General features: G+C 46.0%; 1 pseudogene across 1 annotated transcript; it reads right to left on the bottom strand.

Annotated features, from left to right (window-relative positions):
- Positions 1-3,702: 3,702 nt before the first annotated feature.
- On the bottom strand, positions 3,703-6,870 carry LOC309544609 (annotated as a pseudogene). The gene is made up of 3 exons: positions 6,671-6,870; positions 4,350-4,966; positions 3,703-3,819 (listed from the first exon to the last, which is right to left on the bottom strand). The product of its transcript is annotated as an uncharacterized misc_RNA (transcript).
- Between the last annotated feature and the right edge of the window lie 4,092 nt (positions 6,871-10,962).

The following is a 10,962-nucleotide window of genomic DNA, read 5'->3' on the forward strand; positions in this document are numbered from 1 at the left end:
TTTTTTTTTTTTTTTTTTTTTACTGCCCGGAGTTCAGGTACAACCTTTTTACTGCCACCAACGTATGCCATGGCTTATTGGGGGGCTTCGAGGAATTTTACACTAAATCTTACAAGTTTGCGGTCAGATGGAAGTGATCTAGTGACTGTGCAGCCACAGTGTTGCTTAAACCCTCCACCACTATTAATGTAACCCTGCCATGTAGGCTAGGCTCTGTGTGCTCATCGGTGGAGCCAGGACAGGCATGGCAGGTGCTGCCGAGTAAGAGGGGAAGGAGATCGGCAAATGTGTGATCCCTGATCTCCCTTTCTGCTACTGATTAAAAACAACATATTAAACCTTACTTTCGGGTCCTGATGTAAATTTCTCCATGCGCGTATGATCATAAATGCATGCATTGGACATGCTTAGGCACAAAACCGTCAGTTGCGTTACACGTTGCATGCTGGAGTGAGAGCAATAATTCTTGGCCCATTATTTGCTGTAAACTCTAAATTGATGAACTGTAGATGTTCCTAAAGAGTTGCCTATGGAAAATCGACGGTACTAAAGCATGTGGCCGTTTCACAAGCGTGTGCAATTTTAGGCTGCCCGCAATTCTGAATTTCCACGGGACGCACCTGTGATCCCTGTTACGTTCAGTGGCACCCAAATCGCAGTTTTTTTGCCCCTGTTGTCACCCAATCGAATCGCTGTAAAATAGCGTGAACAGAATTGCGGGATGCCTGTCGCTCAAAAGATTTTCCCAAGTCATCCTCCAGGATGATCACGAGAGAGGCGGCTCCTCCTGCAGGAAACGCAAGCACAAAAGGCCTCCCACCGGCTGCCCTTCAGTTCTTGTTTCCTGTTCTGCAAGCATGAGCACTGAAGAGCACATCCACCCCCAATTTATTTCTTGTCCAAGGCAGGAGTCCCTGGACACCTCCTCCCTCTGCCTGTAACTGGTGAGGCCGCCAAATTCAGGCACCTTTTGGAGGAGGGATGGAGGATACCCAGGGGAGAGCTTGTGGTCTCCACAGGGTTTCCCCTCTTCTGCTGCTTATTCCCTTGCCACCCCTGCACCAGGGGGTGTAGTAGAGGGAGTGCTTCGTCCACACTTTTCTTTCGTTCGGACACGGCTCTCCATAAATCATAACTACTGGGTTATATTGCGTCCTCCAGGAGTAGGACTAAGCAGAACAAATTACACCTGGCTACTATGGGCCATCCTCAGCTTGGTATATAAACCCCCCCTCTCTGCTCTAGGTAATCAGTTTCTTAATCTGTCTGGTCAGGACCCAGGCTACCGGCTGGGAACTCTGGTCCTAGCAATTTTTTCTCCTTCCTTACATCTCTTTTGTGTGTTTTTTTTTTTTTTTTTTTCTCCTCTCGGAGATCTACAATTAACTGCCGGGCTAATTGATGGGCTGGATAATCTAGTTCCTCCTCTTACCCCCCCCCCCCAAGTCCAGCCAGCAAGCGTATGCAGACAGCAGCTATGCCATGATATAGCATCACAGACAGAGGCTGGCCCACGAGGTGAACGTCTCGCAGGGTCGCATACGACTGGGCTTGGGTCTGAGGTGCTCCCCTACTTCGGTGGCAAGGATTCTATCTGGAGTGTTACCAGCACTATGTAAGGGTCCCCGCTCTCCCCTTGGCAGTTTTTTTGAGGTGGACATGGGTAACCTCCAGAGACTATTGGACCTCGCTGAGATAGGCTTCCCCCCCACTCCCTTTCCCCCGTCTGGAGTCTGGTGGGGGTCCCAGGGCAGAGAATGCAGTGGGCCCCCCCCCCCCTCGCTATCCCCACTCTGTAAGGGTCCTGTGATAGTGTTCTGCCCTGGTAGTCTGGAGGGGTCACAGTGTAGGAGACATCTAGGTGCATGCCCTACTGTTTACAGTGCGGGTATAGTGCAGGGGGGTCCCAGTGCAGAGTGTGTAGCAGTCTCTCCTAAGGTGTCCTACCTTCGAGGGGGGGGTCCCCTTGCAGAAGGTGCAGCATTGCAGAGGCTGCAGGGAAGATCCTAGCAGCATGCTTCAGCATTTATAGCTGATGGTGACCATTTTCTCTTAGCCTGGCTGGTCTCCGATTGGTGGCCATGTTTGTGTAGCCTGATGTCACGGGGGCCATTTTCCCTTAGTCTGGGAGATGCTGGAGACCAAAGCCTTGTGGGGATGCCAAAGCTCCTCTTCCTCCTCAGTTTCCTCTTCCTGTGCCCAGGACATGTGAACAGGGATGGCATCCATGATCCTGGGTTCGAATTCTTGGTGCTCCTCCCATCGGTAGGGTGAGTCCTTGGGGGGGGGGTCTCTCTCTGATGGATACCCTGAGCCTTGAGGGGATCCTTTAGTGGCACCAGAAGATAGTTTTTGTACTGCAAGGTCTTCCATTCCTTATGGAACCTCAGGGTCTCCTCTCCCCCACTGACCCCCCTCATGGAGGGGGCAGGTCCCTCAGGAATCCCAGCTTCCCATGGTTGCATTGATGGCGGTCCCGCAGTCCTTTGTGTCCCGGGTGGAAGTGGCGTGTGGGCAAAGGCCCAGGAGGAAGTGTCCCCGCCTTCCCCTGCTCAGTCTCTCATCTGATTCTGAGCCTGATGCTGCCGTGGATGCAACCCCTCCATAGGGACTTAATATCACACCTCCCCAGATCCATCCGATAGTGGGGATGATTCCTCCATGGTCGTAGCAGTGAATGAAAAAGCGATGGTAGACGCACTTATCACTGCGTGAGACTTTAAAAATGGAGGATGCGGTTGATGTAGCCACGGATGTGGCTGTGTCCTTTGGTACACATAGGTCACCTCGTACTCCAAAGGCGTTTCCTTTTTTTGTGCCTTATTTTGATAGGTTTTCCTGTTTATCAATGGGAACAACCAAAATTACCCTTTGTGGTCCCCAAACATTTTGCTGTACGTTACCCTTGAGGAGTCCCTTTTTAAAAAAAAGTGGACTAGTTCACGAGTGGTGGACCCTCCTGTTTTCAGGTTGAATAAAGCAACCATGATCCCAGTAGAGGAATCCCAGTCCTTTTAAGGGCCTGGCTGACAGGAAAGTGGAGGCTGTGGCACGCAGCATGTTTTTTTTTTTTTTTTTTTTGCTTCATATATCTAAAATATTTTATTAAAAATCAAATAGTTATGCTAAGATACAAGTCAGAATACACAGATTTTTAAACCGTAGGGTTCACATGTTTAACAATAGTGCATATAATAAAACCACACATTTTCGTGTTGGCTATTTTAAAAAAAAAAGTGATTCTTCAACTATTTTACATGTTATAAGCAAATTAAAAGCCAACCACCATTTGTAGGTTTATGAAGAGTGCATTTGTGCAGGAGGGGGCGCAATTAAACCAAAAAAAAAAAATAGTGTGAGAAAGTCATAGTACATTTATACCACCTGTGCGAGTGCAAAAAAAGTGTAAAATCATGTGCGTGCAATCAAAACTACAACAGGGAAATATGTGATATTGATGGTATGGCTTTTAGTAGAGATTCCCAGTAGTCAACCCAGCCCTCGGGCAAAAAACACTGGTTTGCTTTTAAAGACCAGTCTCCCAGTACCATATAATCATGTTTTTCCCCTGCCATGAGTAACTAAAATACCCGATAGTTTGATTCCTTATGATGGGGGCCAGTGCCATCACATAGGAGCAGGAGACAAATGTGTAAGCTCTGACTTGGGATTATACCCAACAGCTAAGCAGAGACTGGTTCTTTACCTGGACATTGAAGTTGAACTGTGCTTGTCCATGGAGGGCAGACCAGGAGAGGAACCATGAAAATGTAATTCTGCACTCGACAGGTTAGTGCACGATTGCAGGTTCTCTGAAATCTAAAAATATTCAAGGACATTTACAGTAGAGGCAACTAGATGGATCAGGTTCCCACAATAAATATTGACCATAGTGATGGGGGGGGGGGCTCCAACAAGTAGATGCACACTAATCAAAGGTATAGACATGATCAGGAGCAATATCCTGTGCTTAATCCGTGAGTTTTTGTGAAGGTTTGTGTCAGATAGGTGATGAGAAAGCTAGATGATCAGGAGCCAACTGGGGTTAATCTACCGGAACTGGAGAGTGCAAAATCCGGTGCAGCTCTACATAGAAGCCAATTGGACTCCAGGTTTTTTTTTTGTCCAAGCTTATTCGAACTGCCTGAAGTTAGAAGCGAATTGGCTACCATGCACCGCGTTACTACTAGCTCTAGCAAAATCAACCCCAGTGTGCCTAGTGGAGTAGGTGATTTTGACAATAGTAGGTCTGACTGATAGTAGCTGTGACTTGGAAATTCTGGCTATGGGCTACAGTTAAGGTCCCCTATACCTTTTAGATCATTGGGACATATTACAGATGTACATACCAGAGTCCTAAAAAAATGCAAGACACTTTTTTTTCGTCTACTAATCCATGGTGTAGAAGATACCGGTTTCGTTCTCTTCGGATAGTGTGGATACATCCATGAGCATCAAATCCTCTAAGCTGCAGAATTCTTCATTTGATGTGCTCCAGTTTTTTTTTTTCTCCAGGCTCATACGTTTTTTCCTTGTTAGATTCGTGGAGATCGTAACTGTCCCAGAAGATACTAGGTATAGCATCTTTTCCATCTACATAGCTCAGTAAATCATACAAGGAGATTTCTGTATCCCCATCGTCCAAGGCTTGTATGGTTTCATTTTCAAACACACAACTCCTTTTGTTTGATTCGTGGAGATCATAACTGTCCCAGAGGATACTAGGTGTAATATCTATTTCTTGTACACCATTCCGTAAGTCATACAAGATTTCTGTATCACAATCCTGTATGACAACATGTGAAATTAAATCTGCAGTAACCAAGAAATAGAAGATCTGTTGTGTAGCCTGTGGCTCAGTATTACTCGCTGGTTCTTCCTCTGCAGCTATGCATGGCAAGGAGCTCCCATCTAAAGCTGGCAATGTGGCCAAGCTTTCTGTTAAATCAGTGTCCGTGATTTCGGGACATTGTGAGCAGTGTTAATTTTGGCAGCAAATTTCAATTTAGTTTTAGTCTTAGGACTAAAATGGCATTTTAGTTTTAGTCCCATTTTAGGCTTCTGCAAGTGTTTTAGTTTTAGTCGTATTTAGTCGACTAAAACTCCAGTACATTTTAGTCGACTAAAACATCTTACATTTTAGTCGACTAAAACTCATTTTAGTCCTCTATAATCGACTGGGTGTGGTTCAATTGTAATTTGTAATGCATTATTTAAGCATTTCTCTACAATTTCCAAACTCGTATATACTACTGCTGGTCCTGGAGCGAATGAAAAATCGAATGTTATTATTTATGGTATTAAGCTTTGAGCATGCACTAGCACAGCACTCCACTACTACATACACAGACCGAGTTAGTCATTAAGTCTTTATTAAGGCAAAACTGTTTTGCCAATAATATTGCTTTTTTGACCAAAGGGGGTAACCTAAAAATTTAATAAAAATACAAAAAAATAAAAACTTTGCAGACATCAGCTCACTTCACATCAGTCCTGCTGTATCACGCTCATGGCAACAGTACAGCATCCTGACTCCTGAGACCACAGTGTGGGCGGGTTGCTAAGTTCTCAGCTAACAAGGGAGTGTGCTCACTCACAATTTTGCCTAAGAAGAACACAGCCATGAATAAAGAATGGTACAAATTACAAAAACAGTGGTCAGAGCGAGGAGGAATGCTGCTGGACAGTGCTGGAGCCTGGATGGGGGGTCTCGGGTCTAAGGGATGGCCAGTAATGCACTGGATGCCTGTGGGTGGTCAGGTCAGTCAGTCAGAAAGAGGAGGCCTGTAATGCTGCTGGACAGTGCTGGAGCCTGGTGGTCTAAGGGATGGCCTGTAATGCCTGTGGTGGTCAGGTCAGTCAGACAGAGGAGGCCTGCAATGCTGCTGGAGCCTGGATGGTGGTCTCAGGTCTAAGGGATGGCCTGTATAATGCAGTAAATGCACACAGTGCTGGATGGTGGTCTCAGTCTAAGGGATGTTGGTCAGGTCAGAGGAGGCCTGAAATGCTGCTGCAGTGAGTGCTGGTCTGCTGGATGGTGGTCTAAACACTGCTGGATCTGGATGGGGGTCCAGGTCTCAGGTTTAAGGGTGGTGGTCTCTAACTAGTAACTAGAAGTTGAACAGGATGGGCCTATGCACGACACAGGCACACGGCACACACAGTCCTGGATGGCGGTGGTCTGAGCTCTGAGGGGACCCGGGACTCAGGAATAGCTAGCCTGCTGGCTGTTGCAACTCACAGTGGGTGCTCTCTCTTCTCTGGAGGATGTGGTGGTGGGTGCCGCGCCGCCACTGCCTGGTCGTCTGCCGTGTGATGATGATGAGTGGGCCTGGCTCTGGCTGCAGTGCTCTGTCTGGTGATGAGGTCTCAGGTCAGGTGACTGGTCTTGAGTCGACTCTCTTATAGTAGTCCTCACGGCACGTCAGACGTCACGGGGAACGCCACGCCAGACGCCACACAGGCGGAACTCAGTGAAAACCAGAAGTTGGGTAAACGTCCCTGCCTCACATTCTCTTTTAGTTTTTGTTCGTTGACGAAAATGGATTTGATTTTCGTCATTGTTGTCATTTGACGAAACTGTGCTATACTTTGCGTCTTGTTTTCGTCAGTTGAAAAATGCCGGAGACGAAAGCAGTGACGAAAACGTTTTCGTTGACTAAATTAACACTGATTGTGAGTGTGCACCATGTAGTGATGAAGTGATCAAAGTTTTCTATATCCCAATAATAGCTTTGACTTGGTGTAACAAAAGAGGGAGAGTTCATACAACCAAAGAGTTCAACCGCTGTGTTTAACAAAACACACTTTAAGAGTTTGTTTGAGGACAAACGCTTGCCAAGTGTGTATCATTTTCCTTAAACGGTCCATGATTTCTTTCAATGTTCTGACTCTATATGGATGGTACAGCTCTTTTGGGGAGAAAGATGACCCCCAAGTTGGAGGGGCTTTTAAACTAGGAGATGGGGGGGAGGGCTCAGAAGTAGAGTCAGTCATGAGGGAGCAAAGGACAGAAGGCAGTAGTAGAGTCAGCAGTGACAGTAGTTCCATAACGTCACCATTCACGATCAACTTCCACAAAACTAAGAGGGGTATATGCTAATGCCAGGAGCCTAGCTAATAAAATGGATGAATTGGAAATGTTAGTACATGAGGAAGACATAGACCTTTTGGGAATAACGGAAACTTGGTTCGACCCCTCACATGACTGGCTGGCCAATATCCAAGGGTATTCGGTGTACCGGAAGGACAGGGTAGGAAAAAGAGGGGGAGGGGTATGTCTTTATGTCAAGAATAATGTAAGGGTGATAGAGAGGAGTGATATTATGGAAGGGATGAGTATGGAGTTAGAATCCGTGTGGGTAGAGCTCCATAGGGAAGAAAAAAAGGGAAAAGTAATTGTGGGGGTTTGCTATAGGCCACCCAACCAAAGGGAGGAGGTAGAGCTGGAATTTATATCACTGTTGGGTAAAGTGGCAAAATTGGGATCAGTCATCATATTGGGGTACTTCAATTATGCCGACATTGACTGGGAAGAGGGGAACTACACACTCACAGAAGGCCTGTCTATTCATGGAAACCTTACAGGACAACTACATGTCACAGTTGGTGGATTCTCCTACTAGAGAAAATGCAGTCCTGAATCTATTGATCACTAATGACCCAGACCTAATCTCGGAGGTAGGAGTCCAGGACAACCTGGGCTCTAGCGATCACAGGATGATCACATTTAGCGTAAGTGACAATATAACAAGGCATGTGGGGAACATAAGAACCCTAAACTTCAGAAGGGCAAACTTTCCAAAATTGTGCTCATTGATGGAAAGGGTAAACTGGGACCAAACCCTAGGAACACTAACCACTGAGGAAAAATGGGAATGCTTTAGGAACATATTAAACAAATGCATCTTGCAGTGCATTCCTATGGGAAATAAATTTAGAAGAGACAAAGTCAAACCTGGCTGGCTAAACCGTAATGTTAAAAAACTTTATTAGGGGAAAAAAAAATGGCCTTCAAGAAATATAAATCAGAGGGCACAGTATCGGCTTTCGAGCAATACAAGGAGGCAAATAAGAAAAGTAAATACAAAATCAAAATGGCTAAAATCAACTTTGAGAGACAAATAGCGGAGGATAGTAAAAAGAATCCAAAGAATTTTTTTAAATATATCAACAGCAAAAAAACTAGGGCTGAGCATATTGCACACATAATTAACGATGATGGGAGGATGGTTACAGAGGACACTGAAAAAGCAACCGTGCTGAACGCTTTTTTCCTCATCAGTCTTTAAACAGGAAAAGGAGGGGTACACTGACCACGACTATATGGTTAGTAGTAATACACAGGACTTGCAGCTATGGCTAACAGAGGGTTGAATCAGGGAAAGGCTGGATAAAATTAACACAAACAAATCACCAGGCCCGGATGGCGTACATCCGACAGTACTCAAAGAACTCAGTAAGATTATATCTAGACCACTGTTCCTGATCTTTGCTGACAGTATTGTGACAGGAAATGTACCAGGGGATTGGAGGAAAGCTAACATGATACCGATATTCAAAAAAGGGCAGAGGCATGGCCCCGGGAAATTATAGGCCTGTTAGTCTGACATCGATAGTATGTAAACTTCTGGAGGGGATGATAAGGGACTATATCGTAGAGTTTGCTAAAGACAACAACATCATCAGCAGTAATCAGCACGGGGTTTACAAATGGGCGTTCTTGTCAAACCAATCTCTTAACATTCTAGGAGGAGGTGAGCTGTGAGCGACATAGGGGGAGACCAGTGCATGTGGTGTACCTGGATTTCGCTAAGGCGTTTGATACAGTTCCCCACAAGCGCTAAATTTATAAAATAAGGTCTGCAGGCATCGACCGCAGGGTTTGCTCTTGGATACGGAACTGGCTAAAAGGACGTGTCCAAAGGGTGGTAATAAATAGCGCATACTCAGACTGGTCTGAGGTGGTAAGCGGGGTCCCCCAAGGCTCAGTCCTGGGACCAACCTTGTTCAATTTATTCATAAACAGCATTGAGGACGGGATCAGTAGTTCTATATCAGTTTTTGCAGATGACACAAAATTGGGCAGGGAAATAACTGCACAGCATGAAGCAGATATCCTACAGAATGACCTGGGCAAAATAACAGAGTGGGCAACGACATGGCAAATGAGGTTTAATGTGGAGAAGTGTAAGGTTTTGCACTTGGGGACTAAAAACATAAAAGCACAATACACGTTAGGGGGGGGAACCCTTGGGGGAATCAAAAAATGGAGAAATATCTGGGAGTCTTGGTAGAAGATAGACTAGGCAATAGCATGCAATGTCAAGCGGCAGCTGCCAAAGCCAGCAGAATATTAGCATGCATAAAGAAAGGGATGTATTCCAGAGATAAGACTATAATCCTACCACTTTATAAAACTCTGGTCCGACCACATCTGGACTATTCTGTCCAGTTCTGGTCGCCAGTCCTCAGGAGGGATGTGTTGGAGCTGGAGAGAGTCCAGAAAAGGGCAACTAATCTAATTAGGGGATTGGAGGACCTTAATTATGAAGAGCATCTGCAATCACTTGATTTATTCTCCCTGGAGAAGAGACGCCTGAGAGGGGACATGATAGCAATTTATAAATACCTCAATGGTGATCTTGGCATAGAAAAAAAAGCTATTCAGTCGCAAGGATTGCATGAGGACTCGAGGGCATACAATGCGATTAGAGGAGAAGCGTTTTAATCAACCTCAGGCAACGTGGGGGGTCATTTACTGTTAGGGCTACAAGATTGTGGAATTCTCTACCACAAGAAGTGGTTTCTGCGGGAAGTATGGTGGCTTTCAAAAGACTCTTAGACATACATCTCAAGGATCAGAACATTCAGGGGTATGTGAGATGATTACGGCCACACACACCCACAGGTTGAACTGGATAGACTATTGTCTTTATTCAACCTCACCTACTATGTAACTATATGTAACTATGTATAGCTGCTGAATGCAGCATGTTTACTATGGCTGGTTTCGCATTGTGGCCAGCCCTTGTATCTCAGACCCTAGCTGAATGGGCCAAGCTTTTGCGCCAGGTCCTGGGGGAGTGAGCAGGTCCCTGATGCTTATGTTAATTTAGCAGGCCAGTTGGTCCATGGGCTGCAGTTTTTGTGATGCAGGTTTGGATACAGCTCCTGTGCTTTGTTTCAGCGGTGATTAGGTAAGTGCTGTGGCTTAAGAATTGGTCTGCAGACAAAGCCTCTAAGAAAGCTCTCATTGATCTGCCCTTTCAAGGCAATTGCTTATTTGTGGCTACCCTGGATGACATCATTAAGGTTTTCATTGGGGAAGGTGGGGGGGGGGGGGGGGGGGAAAGGAAGATTATCTTTCTGCCACAATCCACGAAAGGGAAGGAGCCTTGATTCAGACATGGGCCCCCCTCAGCCCATAGAATATTTTGTGCTTCTGGGACTGAGAATAAGGGAAATGGCTCTTTCAAATCTTCCCCGAGAGGTTCCAAGCAACCTTGGTCTGGTAAGCCTAGAGCTAGCTTCTCCGGACCCGCTGACAAGACCAGTTCAGCATGAAGGTCTGCCCTCACCCATTATTTGGGTGGGGGGCATCTTCGCTGGTTTCCAGCCCTGTGGACTTCTGCAGAGCCTCTATGGGGCAGTGCAGGACCTATTAGCACAAGGAGGAACGTTTTCAAGGATTTTATTCAAATCTGTTTACCGTTCCCAGGAAGGAAGGCAAGGTTCGCCCTATCTTGGACCTCCCTGTTCCTTTTCTGTTACTCGCCTGTTGGAGTTTCTACAACTAGGTGAAGATCAATGTTTGGCTCTGGGCAACCTCAAGGGCCAGATTTCCGCTTTGGCTATATTTTCCAAAGGCCATTGGCGGTGAAGTCCTTGGTTCACACTTTTGTGCAGGGAGTTCGCCATCTGGCTTCTCCGGTACGATCTTTGGTACCTCCATGGGATCTC

Source organism: Pelophylax lessonae, assembly GCF_965119305.1.
Source record: "Pelophylax lessonae genome assembly, chromosome: 1".
Taxonomy (NCBI): Eukaryota; Metazoa; Chordata; class Amphibia; order Anura; family Ranidae; genus Pelophylax; species Pelophylax lessonae.